This window comes from Ammospiza nelsoni, chromosome 6, assembly GCF_027579445.1.
Source record: "Ammospiza nelsoni isolate bAmmNel1 chromosome 6, bAmmNel1.pri, whole genome shotgun sequence".
NCBI classification, from domain to species: domain Eukaryota; kingdom Metazoa; phylum Chordata; class Aves; order Passeriformes; family Passerellidae; genus Ammospiza; species Ammospiza nelsoni.
The window spans coordinates 40,337,636-40,352,461 of NC_080638.1; the positions used below are offsets into that span (position 1 = coordinate 40,337,636).

The following is a 14,826-nucleotide window of genomic DNA, read 5'->3' on the forward strand; positions in this document are numbered from 1 at the left end:
TCTAGTTTAAATATTCTGTCATGAACTCAAGCCCATGCATATGTCCAGAACAGAGCATCTAAAATATTGCAGCCCCATTTCAATGTCCTGTGGAGCATTTCCCGAGGTGCTACACAGTCTTGTGGCAGTGCCTGAGAGAAAGGTGAAAAATTTGACTGTCTCTTAGAAATGTTGCATATTTTGTTATTTATTGAAAGCCACAGACAGATATCACCCTGACCTTCCAAAATGTTCATGTCATGCCAAATTATCCACCAATATTGGGTTTACTTAACTGATTATTCTGAGCTACTTTGTGGAACACATTCAACAATACTGTAATCAAGGGTAAATTACTTTGACCCACCTGTCCAACACGTTGCCCCAGGTTACCACTTTGTAGCAGAAGGAACAAAATGAACTGCCCTAGGTAATTTTGCTCACGGCCTTAGTTTTAACGGAAGTAATATGAAACACAAGTCTTTAAGCTGTATTTCATGAAAAGTCACAAGATTTTCATGTGTATCACTTCTGCAGTTTCCCACTAGGTTCCAAAGCAGTAGCTTAATCATTTTGAAATCTGAAAATTTACTGAAAATTGATGTATCTTCAAAAGACATCTTCCAATATATCTATCTTTGTTTTCTGAAATATGTGTCATCAAAACTTTAGCTGACCAAATTTCTGTTTGTTCTAAGTTTTATTACGCTCTGGATAAAAATCCTGGTTTATTTTTCAAATATGGAAGAATTCAACTAGCAGTATCCAAGATATCTGCATGTTCAAAAGCTAACTCGTCTTCAGATAGAAAAATAACCTCTTCCAAAAGGCTTCTGAATCACATTGTTCTCGTCATTGAACAATGATGAAACTGAAATTTATTGCAACTGCATAAATTATGTCTTTCAAAAGTACCTGTGAATTGGCCTTGTGCTATAACATTTCTGATTATAACTTTATGATTTGTCATCCAAGACTCAAGTTTACATTATTCTTAAGCTATGTGATTAAATGGGAGGAAGAACTGTGGGCCAAGCTTTTCAAAGCTGCTAATGTATTTCCACTGCACTCAGGCTAGCCAAGAATACTGAAACTGTTTTAGCCCCAGCACATATAACACAACTCTGCTCTAATTGGTGCAGAATTCCTATTAGTCACCAGGGTCTGTACTGGCAGCTACAAAAAGCTGGATTGTAAAAGACATTCTGACCACTGATTTCTTTCCAGAATTACCTACTGCCATATAAGAGTTTGTGAGGAAGAGGTGAAGCAGAGTCATTAATCCACCTCTACACCATATACCACCTAAGGACTTCTGACTCATTAAGAAAATTTTCCAGTGCCAAAATCTCCCCCAATGTCCTCTGAGCTGTCAGAATAGCACAAAAAAGACAACAATAAGACCTTGCTCTTCTTATTCAACTGCTCTAAATGCTTCTGCTGCATAAATTTATTCAGATGCTGAAAATGAGTAAGTGGAAATGGCATCACCAGTGCATCTAATTGATCTCAAAATTTGGTTTGGCTGATCAAGGAAAGGTTTCATGTAGCAGAATCAGCTGAATCTATGTGAAATATTAACCTTGTTCCACAGATGTGATGTTCTCTGGGATTTAATGTTGTTTCTAATGGATGAGATGTTTTTCATACTCAGAATGTGTATGAGCATGATACACTCATCATCGTTCTTTTATTACTTTTCTGATGATTCATCAAAATAGTAGATGGAAAGTGTCTGAGTCAGTGACTTCAGCTCTTATTATCACAGGCAACTCTGTCATATATGCCTTTGTAGGTCCCTTATCCTAAGAAAGTGACTACTGTAAAGACAGGAGGTTGTATCAGAAGACAAAGGATCAGAAGGCCACCTGTCCTAATATTTAGTCTTTGCCAACAGTCTGTAGAGGATCATCAGGCCAGTACACAGCAAGATGACAAATATATACCCTCTGTATTTCCAGATGTCATGATTCTAGAGCTCAGGCTTCTTGTTAATTATGTCCTTGCTATCTCCACATAACTATGGGAGTAAACTATGGGAGTAAATGTCACATAGGGCACTCTACTTATTTCTTTATACAGGTTTACTTCCTACCTAGGGCACAATGCTTCATGTTCCATTTTTTTCACGCTGTTCATTAGAACTGACTGCAAAAAACACACATATGCTTGGAGGGAGACTCAGTTTACTTCCTTCCATATTCTTCCCTCTCTAACTACACGTTTTGCTGGGCAGTTTTGCTTGTTTGTTTGCTTGCTTGTTGGTTTTTCAAATTTTCTTCCTTTTGTTGTTGAATTGGTTTTTGGCTAAGTTAGAGAGCTGAATCTGATGAGTGCAGGAGTGACATGAAGGAATACAAGGCTCTTTTCAGTAGCCATGAATTAGTATATCTGCTATACAAAAGTTCAAAATCCTAATTACATATTTCACAAAAAAGTCAACAGCTCTTTGTAGTGTGCAATCATTTTTCATAGTAATAACTTCTGCAATATTGTGCAATTTTATTAACAGGGAACTTCAGGAATCCTTTATTCATTCAAACTTGACCAAGTATTTAGACATTAGAATTAAGTACTGCAGAGCTGATAAATGAATACATTGAAGTACAGGAACTAATATACCCAAGATTTCAGTGGTTTGATGCTTCTTACTTAAGATCTCCCATGATCAGTCGATCTGATGTAAGAGTTCACCTGAAACACAACAGGGAGGTTTACACCTCAATTGGTTCTCTCCTGTCCCTACTTGGTTTTCACTGAGTGGTCCTGCTGCTTTCTCCATGATAATTCTGATGCTCACTGAACCCTTCTAGTAAGCTGATACAACTCACAAATTCATGAGAAACTGTACCAGTTAGTCTTCCCATGGGGTGATATGTTCTATAGGCTTATGGCAAACTACCAGGTTCCGTAAGAAGGAGCATTTGGCATGAGGGAGACAAGCATCTTTTCTTTTTATTAACAATGAATAACAAAATTGGAATTTTCTGTCTTGAAAACTAAATTTCAGTATATTCTTAAATTTCCTAAGACATATGCCATATACTGCTACAATGAATTATCTCTATAAAGATGGAATTGTTATCTGTTTTACTTCTTTGATATGTCAAGTTGATAATATAACAATTTGGAAAGAAAAAGAATGTATCTGAAAAAGAAAAGGATTGCAACGAATAGCAATAGCTTCAAAAGAATATATTTGTCCATAACTAACTGAACTTGATTTTCTAAGAGAAGACATAACACTATGAAGCATGTTCTGTCAGACAAGATAGAAAAAATGACAATCATAGAAATAAAAGTTCATATATAATTTACAGACATAGTAAATAACATCTTTGATTAGGATGCAGTTTTGCATTAGTAGATAGCTGATCCAATTGTCTGCAGCCACTAGAAAACAAATACTTTTCAACAGCTTACTTTTCTGACACACCATCAAGCTAAATCATTCTCCCCCGCAGTTTTGCAACAGCTAGATCTGGCATATGGGAAATGGTGGGACCAAACTACAAAGAATAGAAGGGTGTTGGGTGTCAAGGGACCAGGAGCAGGCCTAACTCTCCTAGTGTAAAACCACCTTTCAGCAGATCAGGTGTAACAGCATACTCTAATGACAGCATGTACACACATGCCTTTCATGCATACCTTTAGCATACAGTTTGGGGGTTGCCACTGCTGATCTGGATCTGGGTTGTCCCCTTCTTTGTCCTCATACTGCCTGACACATCATTGTGTGGGGAATTAATTCAGAAAACCAAACTGGTAAAAGAGAAACCCAGCCAGAAAAAGAAACCCATTGTAATTATTTACAATGATTAATTGATAAGTCTTCCACTGTGCTAGATCCCTGAAATCCAGTGTGTGTGTCAAGGGGCCGAAGAATGGGAGTGCATTGTGTCAAGGGAACACAATTCCAAAAGAATTGAGCTGAAAATCTTGTGGAACCATGTTTTTAAATGAAACATGCCTCCCTTCACTTCTTTCTAAGATACAACATAAGTTTAAAAGGTGGGTTTTTTGGATTTTGTTTCTTTGTTTGCTTTTCCCTTCCTGATTTGTATTTCAGTTTAACAGTTTCAAAACTTTAATTTTATCTGTCCAGTCTGTAGATGACTCATTCAGGAAAAAGTGCCATGACTGATTCTTGCATTGATTCAGCTCACTAATGTGCTGAAGAAAGGAGCATCCAATGTTCCTCCAGGGTGAAACCATCTTGATCTAAGTTGCCACATCTGGGCAGATGCTGGGTGGACAGTAGCACAGGCAACACTTGGAAATGCATCTCCCTGGGTAGCAGACCCTGAACTCCACCATGCACATACGGGCACCCACAGCACCTTCCACTGCTCTGCTGCAGGCCCATAATGGCAGCCAGTGCACAGGGGACACACAGCTACTCTTTAGCCCCTGCTCCAGATTTAGGGAAATGGATAAAAAAGGTGCAAGAAATGACCACACTTTTGTAGTTCCAAAAAATTAGTACTGCTATGGATCAATCATCCATTATGAAGATAATGAGAAAATTGGGAAGCTCACAGCACCTCTGAGGCACAACCCCTCCTGTGTGCTGCTCGTCAGCTGGTGCCACTGAGCTCTGCCCCTGGCTCAACTCGGGTTGTAAAAGCACAATCTAACCCACTGCCTGCTCACCAGGGAGTCATCAGCTTACTACAACATCGCAGCAGCTAAAAACCTGCAAATATTTCCTTAGCTTTTTGTTGTTTCTTTTTACTCTCTTGAGAAATAAGTTCAAATACATGTCTATTGTGCCAAGATTATTTTGGAGATGGTATTTTACTTGCATCCCACTCAACATGAATACTCTTGTTTCTCAAAACCCCCTCTAGACCTAGAATACACACTGATGCATCTGTTCATAAAAACATACAGAAAGCACAGTTCATAAAGATATTATCTCTCTTTTTATTTATTTATAGATTTACTTGGCACTTACTGGCCTAATGCAGTTATTTTCGGGACATACTTAAATACAGCATTAAGGGCCAATTACTCTGAGAGAATTATTGGCATTGCTACAGTTACATTGTGCTTCCAACACATACAGCTTTATTCTCTTGTATCCATAGCTTTGAAAAGCTAGCTCAAGTACAAGTGAGAAAAAAAGAAATGTAAAGAGGAGAAAATTTACTTTCTGTTTATTGTAAATGAAGTAATTAAACACTGATTTTCCATACTTGAACTGTCTCCCACTCATTGCAGTAGATGAACAAATTCTAGTAAAATAAACATAGGCAGTTTTCTCTTTCTTTCTTTCTTTCTTTCTTTCTTTCTTTCTTTCTTTCTTTCTTTCTTTCTTTCTTTCTTTCTTTCTTTCTTTCTTTCTTTCTTTCTTTCTTTCTTTCTCTTTCTTTTTCTTTCTTTCTTTCTTTCTTTCTTTCTTTCTTTCTTTCTTTCTTTCTTTCTTTCTTTCTTTCTTTCTTTCTTTCTTTCTTTCTTTCTTTCTTTCTTTCTTTCTTTCTTTCTTTCTTTCTTTCTTTCTTTCTTTCTTTCTTTCTTTCTTTCTTTCTTTCTTTCTTTCTTTCTTTCTCTCTCTCTCTCTCTCTCTCTCTCTCTCTCTCTCTCTTTCTTTCTTTCTTTCTTTCTTTCTTTCTTTCTTTCTTTCTTTTCTCTCTCTCTCTCTCTCTCTTTCTTTTCTTTCTTTCTTTTCTTTTTCTTTATTTTTCTCCTTGCTTGAATTATTTTAGGCATGTTCCATCCATGGTTAGAAATCAGGCATGACAGTGGCCTAATGCAAAAGTTTTGTCCATGGAGAAATCAGACATGACTACAGTCTACCCCTGAATGTGATCTTAATGTTTTATACCACTGACAAATCATTAACATCTGTTAATAACTCACCCAGCTGCTTTGTTAGATTGTTTTTAAAAAAATCTTGTGTATACCATAGATGTCTCCAACTCATACTCTAAGTAACCTTTCCCAGCTGCTTAATCCTTATTTAAAATCTTACTTTAAAATACACACATTTTTTAACTATCCCGTTTCTTTGTCTCCAGACAAAGTAACTTTGCTAACATCTGTTCATTCTCACTCCCCAATTCCCATCTTAAATACTTATTTTCAGCATGTATTTTTCTTGTAAATAGAATCCCATGTACTTTCTCACCTCCCAGTCCTTCATTTTCTCCTTTCCCTCTTGCTCTCATTCCACTCTATCCCTCATGATTTCTTTTGACTGATTATATTTTAAATACAGTATTAATAGAGAGAAAAAGATTATTTAAAGAGCTTCTCTGATTATCTCACACTAATTTAGGCTTGGGAAAAAAGAAAATGGGGGCATGCCATGAATCTACTATGTCTAAAGGGAATAAACAAAGGGAAAGGGGAACAATATACAGTAAAGGGTGCGTAGGTAGTTGATAGGGCTAAAACTATATAATGGAAATACTGGAACATTAGAAAATACCTACAGGCTGAGAGAAGCAGAAGGCTATGCAAGGGCATTCCAAGGGAATTAGAGGGGACTTGTCATTGGGCACAATTTAAAATAGACTGGACAAAAAGTATGGTTTGGGACCAAGCAACAGGCAGAGGCAAGGGGAGAGGAGAGGGTGAGGAAACGTGAGAGGGAGACGAAGCTGGACTCAGCACTGGGGTGGAGATTTCTGAGTGCTGGTACAGCGATGGCAGAATGTGACAGACACACGTCATTTGGGAATGGGCTGTGATTTTAAGTGCTGATTCTACTGCAGTGGTCAAAACAGTACAGCTCTGGATAAAATGCTAGCAGTCCCGGTACTATTCCCCATCACCAAGAAATAGCAGATGAATAGTTGAATAGATGTCCCATGTACAAAAGAAATAAATCAGATTTACAAGTGATGTACAAGGTAGTTCACATTGCACTGAGCACCAAGTCTTCTAATGCTATTTCTTTCTCCCTGTTAAGAGTATAAGGAGCACTGAGGCAATTCCCATAACTCAAAAAAGTTACATTACTGTAATTTCCAGGACTCCTTTTTTGACAGCAATACAATAGCATGAGGGAATCTAAATGAATAAAATAATTAAACACATCTATTGTATTTAATACAATATAACACACTATAATACCACAGGGTGTTTTCTGTACAAACATGGCTGTATTTTTCCAGATCTGTCAACTGACCCACAGATTCAAAATGTTTCAAACTGAATTTGAATATTCTGTCATGAAAATTTAGACAAGGCTTCTGATTCTTGTAAATATCCTGTTTCTCTGTAGATATCTTGAGACAGCACAAAAAAATTCCAAGTGCTTCTATACTATCTTTAACATCTTCAGTAGTCTCTAACTAGAGAAACAGACAACACTACAATGAGTACATTTTAGAGGTACTTAGTCCTGGGTTCTCTTCCTTTTTTTCTTTTTCCCATTGGGCAGCGTAATGACAAAAGAATTATTCTCTCATAACTGTAAGGCATGGTATGATTCCTCGCCATCACAGTTTTAGAGCTCTTTCATCACATTTTCCTGTCCTGTCTACAAGAGGGCTATTTGTAGCCTCATATTATAAAAGGAAGCATTTTCATTAAATTAAGGCAATAACAAATGGAAGAAAAAAATTCCAGAGCTTTCTTGGATTTAAATTGCAAGCATAGAATGTACATCTTGTGAAATCACAAAACACAGTCCGTACCACTTTTTTGCAACTGCATCAGGCAGACACAACTAATCTCCAGCAGGTTTTTCCAGTGCTAGAGAACTTAAATATAAAGAAACTTCACTTCTTCTACCAAGGAAGATGCTGTACCACTACAGTCAAATATATCTGTGTACATTTATTTCTCTAAAGCATGTAAATATATAGATGCAGATTATTGGAGAGAAACCCTGAGGCTCTTGTCTTTTTACAAGTTCTGCCCTTGTAGTTGCCAGTATATTTATATGAACTTTGTAAGCACTGGAAACCCAAACATAGAAAGAATATTGTGCTATGTCATTAGAATGAAAACAAAATAGACATTAAAGGGACCTGAAACTCTTCTAGCTTATTGTCCAAATAGGAGGAAAAATTAAGTAACAAGCAAAAAATTGTTAAGAGAACAAAAGACTGAATATATCTTGCAAGTGTCCATAGTCAAAAGAATTGCCACTAGCAGGATAGATAATATTCTATATGTCTTCCAGCACAATTACCATTTACTCCCCAAATCAGCTGCTCAAGGAACCATCTGTAAGGGTTCACCTAGACAGAACTGCATTTGAGGACTGTAAAAGACCTTCTCACAGAATCATAGAATTGTCTGAGTTGGAAGGGATCCAAGGACCATCAAGTCCTACTCTTAAGGGAACGGCCCAAATGGGGATTGAACTCACGAGCTTGGCATCACTGGCACTACACTCTAAATCTCAAAAAAAATTCAATATTTGATATTTTATAATATTCAAGATGCAAAATTGCATCTTGAAGAAAAGCAAGGCCACTCCAAGTCAGCTTTGGTCCACCAGCCTTTTATAAACCACAAACATCCCTTCTGTATCTATCTGACAAGAAATTACACAATCGTCACACGTTCCTTCTTGCCCTGCCATTCTTTTTCTTTTTCTCTCTCTGGTAGACTGTCCACTTGCTTCCTTGTCTGAAAAGCTTATCCCATCTACTACTGTCTCTCTCAATTCCCTTATGATGGTCTCACCACTTGCTCCCTGCACACAGACCCATTTCACTTCCTTCTGGTTCACTTCTGAAGTATGTAAGTAATTACTTGGGTATCTGGACTTGTCTTTATTTCATACTATTCCCCTAAAATCCTCACAAACAAGGATAGAATGCTTTAATAGGTAAATAGAGATTATTATTCTATCTTGAGCTGAAGGTGGACATGGTTTATTTTGTGGGTGTTAGAAATTCTAGGTTGTTACAGATCACAAGTGACCCAAGAAACTGAGAGAAGTTTTGGTAAATCCAGTGAAATGGCACAGGAAACATGTAACTCAAAGCATGCCATGCTGTCAAATGGAAATTACGATTTTAGGGTATTTCCATCCCTAAAAAAGAACCACCTATTCATTTAAAAACTCAAGAGTAGATGGCACAATGTGTAATCAAAATTAAAGAAAAGCTTGAGACATCTGTAGCAGTCTGATTTGATGATGCAGAAATTCCATTTCTTTCCAAGAAGGTATAGAATTATTTTAAAATCAAGAAAAGAATATAGGTTATAGATCTTCCAAAAATCTATACTGATTTGAAATAGGGATATCATCAAGCAGTTCTGGTGTTTGATCACATATAGTACAGTATCACATGAGGAGATGATGAAGCCACATTGATGCAGCTCCTTTTATCCCAAAAGATCTTGACACTCTTTATAAAATATACACGTGGTACTCTGACGAATAGCACAAAAAAAAAAAAGCACATAGGAACAGGAATCACATTGACCAGCACTGCAAATCAGAGCATCTGTTTAACAGTGTACACCAACACTGCTCTTTAATTCAGGGAAGGATTTAAATTGCAATAGTATATCTAGCAGGAATTATTAGCCCATGTGCCCTTATTAATTCCTAACAGATTGTACATAGAAGGAAAAAGAAAGGCAAATTATAGAGCACTGGATCACATCCATGTCTAAATTACTATAAACTGTAAAGTCCTCATTATAAAAAAAAATTATCTGTACATAAATATCCAAAGTATTTCAATGCTGAAATTCAAATGATAAAACCAGAGTATAAGCTGCAATATGCACACAAACCCTGTGAAAAATTGTGCCAAAGGCTACTGATAATTGAAGGAAATCTAATCCTAGAGAAAAGCCTTGGCATTTGGATGAAATAAAGACATTAAGCTGAGTTGGTCAGGGATTATTTTTACTTGGTTCTTTTTTGTCAAAATGAAAAAAAACATTTCTCAAGAAACTATCAGTTTCAATATATTTTTACATACTTCTTTTAGATGACAATGGATGTTGTTCTCTACATTTTCTAACAAAACCTTCTGTTTTTCTTGTTCAAAATTACTTAAAAGACATTGAAAAGAAAGAAAGGGAAAAAAGGAAGTGAAAACTTCCAAAATCCAAATTAATTGCACGAAGTTTCATTGGCCATAACCCATTGTTTTTCTAGGTCTTCTGAGAGTCCAACTGCTCATTCCAATACAGAATATTTTGGTATCCTGACAATTTTCCCAGGACAGGAAGACTATTTTCTGCTTAAAACTGTTACGAATCTAACTAGAGCAGTTTGCATCAAGTACCATGAACTTATCACGGCCTGAGCAAACCAAGTGAACTATGGTCACTCACTTGGAAATGGTAACACTGTATAAGGACAATGAACTCTTCCTTAACCAATGTTTTTCAGAAACAAGCTCCACCTCTGCCCATTCAAACAAAAAAGACCAAAAATCAAAGAGGAATTAATGATATAAAGGAAGTAGCTCTTGCAAAATAACAGATGGAATGAGATCAGAAACACATGTAGTAAGCTGAACTTTTTTAATAAGACCAAAATGACAGAATTGGAACAAAGGAACACAATGGATAAACATGCACACAAATCAGCAGAACAGTTGCTAACTAGAAATGGGTCTGTAATGCAGATTCCAAACCTCGATTTAGATTCCAAATTATTTTTTAGATTTGGGCCTTCAGATTAATGATGTTGGTTTAGAATTTTTCAGAAAGATTAGCAAAATTTAAAATCTCCATCCCAACTACACAAAAATTTCCTCCACAGTTTCTCAGGTGAATTATTTGCCTCATATTTTAAATGCTGATGTTCAGGATCACACATGAGACCAGAAGTCAGTCCATATGAAGATTCTGATCTAAAGCTGAACTTTGTGAAGAGGCATTACAGTAGAGCAATATGGACTGCAGCCTTCCTGCCAAAGGTGAGAAACAGCTTTAATAAAAAAACACCGGAACATGTGATAGGTTGATCAGGAAAACAAGCTATGCCTTATAAATTATTCTCCTGATAAATGAAAGTAAAGTCTTTCAAAATAATGTCTCCTGGGTCTCCTTTATGCATTGATTTTGAAATTGCATGCTCATCTCAATGTGAGACTGCCTTGCGAATGCACAACTATATAGAAAAATAGAAAAGAATGTTTTCAGCATCGAGAAAAAAATCAAATGGAACTGTCATTATTTGAGTTAACTAGAGAAGTATTAAAAAACTGCCCACTGAATATATGTCTAAAATGTTAGGACAAAGGTTACCCTGATGATTCTACTATTCTATTATTAATAAAATAATAAACTATATTTTCTCCAAGTCTTTTATATGGTATTTGGCATAACATTCACCTCTCTTTGAATACATTGTCTTGAAGCAAAAAACCTCTAAATACTCCAGTGGTATGAACTCATCTATCTCCACTGAAGTCAACATAGATCTGGAGGACAATTTGGTATTATTGTGATGTGAGAGAAACCATCTCTCTTTCAGATATTTGTCTCAAAATGCATAGTGATGTCATATTACACCTAAAATGGAATAGAGAAGTAAATGATTCATCTAATTCCCATAACATTTTTCTGGTTCACAGGGATTTCCGATATATTTTCTTTTCAGATGTTATGCATTTGAAAGATTTCTGTTGTTATTTTTTAATCTATTATTTGAAAACACCTATTCATACATTTCTTCATTTGTGTTTTCTATTAAATTCTGTAGATAACTGCTGAAAAAAATTACTCAGTAGGTTTCCATTTCCTGACTACTTAATACCAAGTCACATCCAAAATTACTATTTCCACACAAATATATGTTTCACAGTCTGTATGAATACTTGCAAAGGAAATTTTGAAATTGTTTTCAAGAACAGTGGAGTCATTAAAATTCAGCTGTATAAATACTGGTGATAATCAATGAAAAAGAAAAAGCACATAAGGAGAATCAACTCATAAGCCTAGGGAAATAACCTCAGACTATAACCTGGAACTGTCAGAGAGACCACAGCAAGATCCTCCAGTTACCAGCTAGGCTTGCTTGACTGATTCCTCAAATACAATTAGCTTTCCCTTGGCTTTACAGAGGTCCCTGTAATTCTCCCTTTCTCTCACCAACTACGCATCTGTGAGCTTCTGCATAAATATTAATTATCCAACAATAAAACGTATTTAAGTTGTGAATTTTGTATATTTAATTGAATCAAAACATATAAACTCTACCTGGAAAAACACTTTACTGTTTTTCAATTTAAAGTAATATATATGGCAATGTCTTGTCCTATGTATCATGACCTAGTAGGTTGTTTTGTCATCCTTTGAAAGTCTCACGGATGAAAACAACATTACAGCCTGCATTATGCTTCAGACACAAAAAAAGGTACAAAGTAAGCAAACCCAATCCTTTATCCTAAGATAAGACACTTTTCTCCTCCCTCACCTTCTAGGACAGAAAGATCTAGAGCTCTTAACTAAAAAATAGACCTTCTATGTCTTGACTGTATCTGTGCCAGAAAACTCTTACTAGTGCTGTCACTTCTCATACATGGACACACAAAAAAACTTGCCAGACTCTGTATTTAGGAAGAAAAGAACAGAGGTTCAGTACTTTATTTGATGGCTAACTTAATCATAAGGGTAATTGATATATAAAATAGCTATTAGAAACTGTTCTAAAAAAAATTAAATCAGAACATCTTTTTTAAATATCTCATCAGACACTATTCCAATATATCTTGCAAATGAGGAAAGAGCTTCATTTCAAAGAATAAGTGGGATTCATAAAGCTAAAACAATGAATCATAGTTATCTAAATCTATCCAGCTATCAGGAATTTCTTAGAGTAGTGATCTTTGGTGTTCTAGCAGAGAAAAAAATAAAATTATTTTCACATGTACACTTAGGAAAAAAACACTTCATTAAGCATTTGGATTCTCTATGGTTTATAAGCATGTACTTATATACTGTTCCTCCCTTGATGTGAGCAGATAAACAAATCTAGCATTGTTACTGTAGAATAATAGAAAATTGCTAAACACAGAAAAGATATTGCAAAATGTCATAAAAGAGCCAAACCATTTTCCAGGGTTTCAAAATAATCTTTGACAGAAACTTTATTTTCTCCAATTTTTTATTAAAAACATGCACTTACACAAAATATCAATGAAGCACTAAGCCACCAGTCCACTAGATGAGAGCCTCTGACATCTTCCCTAAACTCCTTCAGAACAGTAACTTAGATCAATGAGATTACATAATTTGAAATGGCCACAGGACTCTTTTAACCAAACACACTTCTAAGAACAAAGGTAGGAAACTCAAGACACCCTAAAAATTAGGGAACAAACGGTGCTTTCATACATCCTTTCACCTAACCAATAGGAAGAAAACCCTAAACTAATCACCAAAACTATAATAGCTGGAAGTGATTAGGAAACAGTGGATTATCAATACCATGTTGGGAAAGATTAAGCACACAACAGTACTTAGAAGCACTGCAAGAAAGGAATAAAGTCAATGAAAAACTATTAGAAAACATTCTATGTCCAAAATTCAGAATTAAAACCAATGTTTCATTTAAACTTTCAAAGCCATCAAAGAATTAATCTGCTATAGTAAATTGGGACCATTACAAAATGAAAGGAACGTAGAACAAAATGATGGATGAGATCAAAGGACATTCTATTCTTGGTTTTGTCATTTGCTTTCAAAATGTAAGTATTTTGAACTACTACCATCTGCTGAGATCTGCGGAAATGTTTCTGCAAAATCTGTGTAATATCTCTGAATACATCTGCGTCAACAAACTAGAAAAACTATCACTTGGGTGCTGCCCACTTCTGCAAAGAGCTGCAGCTAACTCAGTGGAAGAATTAACTCAATGGAAGTTTCTTCAAATGAAGAAATTTGTTTAATGGATTTTTAATTTGATTCAGCCCCTCAGTTTTACTTTGATCAATAATCTGATTTCTTCTGCATAGCTACTGTTTTTTCCTTTCTTCCTACTTCTTTCTTTCTTCTAAAAATTCCACTGTTTATGGGCTTACATTTCAAATTTAAGGGTTTCCCAATTTTTACTTTTTATTGTGTTTTTAAGGATTGTTACAGCTTGACAAATATCCCCATACACTCTTTAATGCTTTACATTTTAGGACCTCAGATCTGAAAAGCCTTTTCACTACTAAAAGTGTGTAAAACTCAGTGAAAGCTCAAAGAGACATGGGGAAATCTGTCCTTGTGTTCTGAAAGTCCACAGTTCCTATCAGAAAACTGAAAGTACCTCTGTTGATTGCCAGTACAGATGTGCAATTAATGCATTTTCTGGCACATGATATGTGGCTTACGCTAAATTATGAATTATCTACATTCTTACTACAAAAGAACATGACTTCTAAACCAGTACTAAGAGAAAAATGAGGAGGAGTAAAACCAAAGCTTGAAAGCGAGAGGTGAGTTAAAGCACAAACTGCCAAAATGAAGTCACTAAAGCACATCCTTTGGGGACCACTTGATAGATTTTTTTTCTTTTAAATTTGGCGTTGTATTTGTTTTGCTTGTACCCTGTTGCTTCTGAGTCTTTAATTTCAGTCTCATGAATGTCTTGTTTTAATAGGATTGTTCCAGTGGTACTTGGAGGGGCAGAGAGGACCCTGAGAACCACCAGGTGCATTGTCTCTGTATGAATCAACACATCCACGTTATGAAGGGATATGGCAGGATTGCCTGAGCAAACTACAAGCCTTGAGGAGGACCTACAGCACCTCAGCAGCACTTAATGCACCTGGAGCCTTTCCAGGTGCACTCTTTCCTGGCATGGGGCAATGATCACAGATTACTTCCTTCTGCAAAATGCAACCTGCAAAAAAATGCATCTCAAGGTCTTAGGCAAATCACAAAATGTGATTTAAATAGAAGCCAAAAATGCATCCAAAAAAA

General features: G+C 35.9%; 1 protein-coding gene across 2 annotated transcripts in view; it reads right to left on the bottom strand.

Moving 5' to 3' along the window:
* Window positions 1-14,826, bottom strand: part of SLC25A21 (solute carrier family 25 member 21) — a 231,744-nt gene that overhangs the window by 82,979 nt on the left and 133,939 nt on the right. The gene's annotated exons all lie outside the window — the stretch shown is intronic.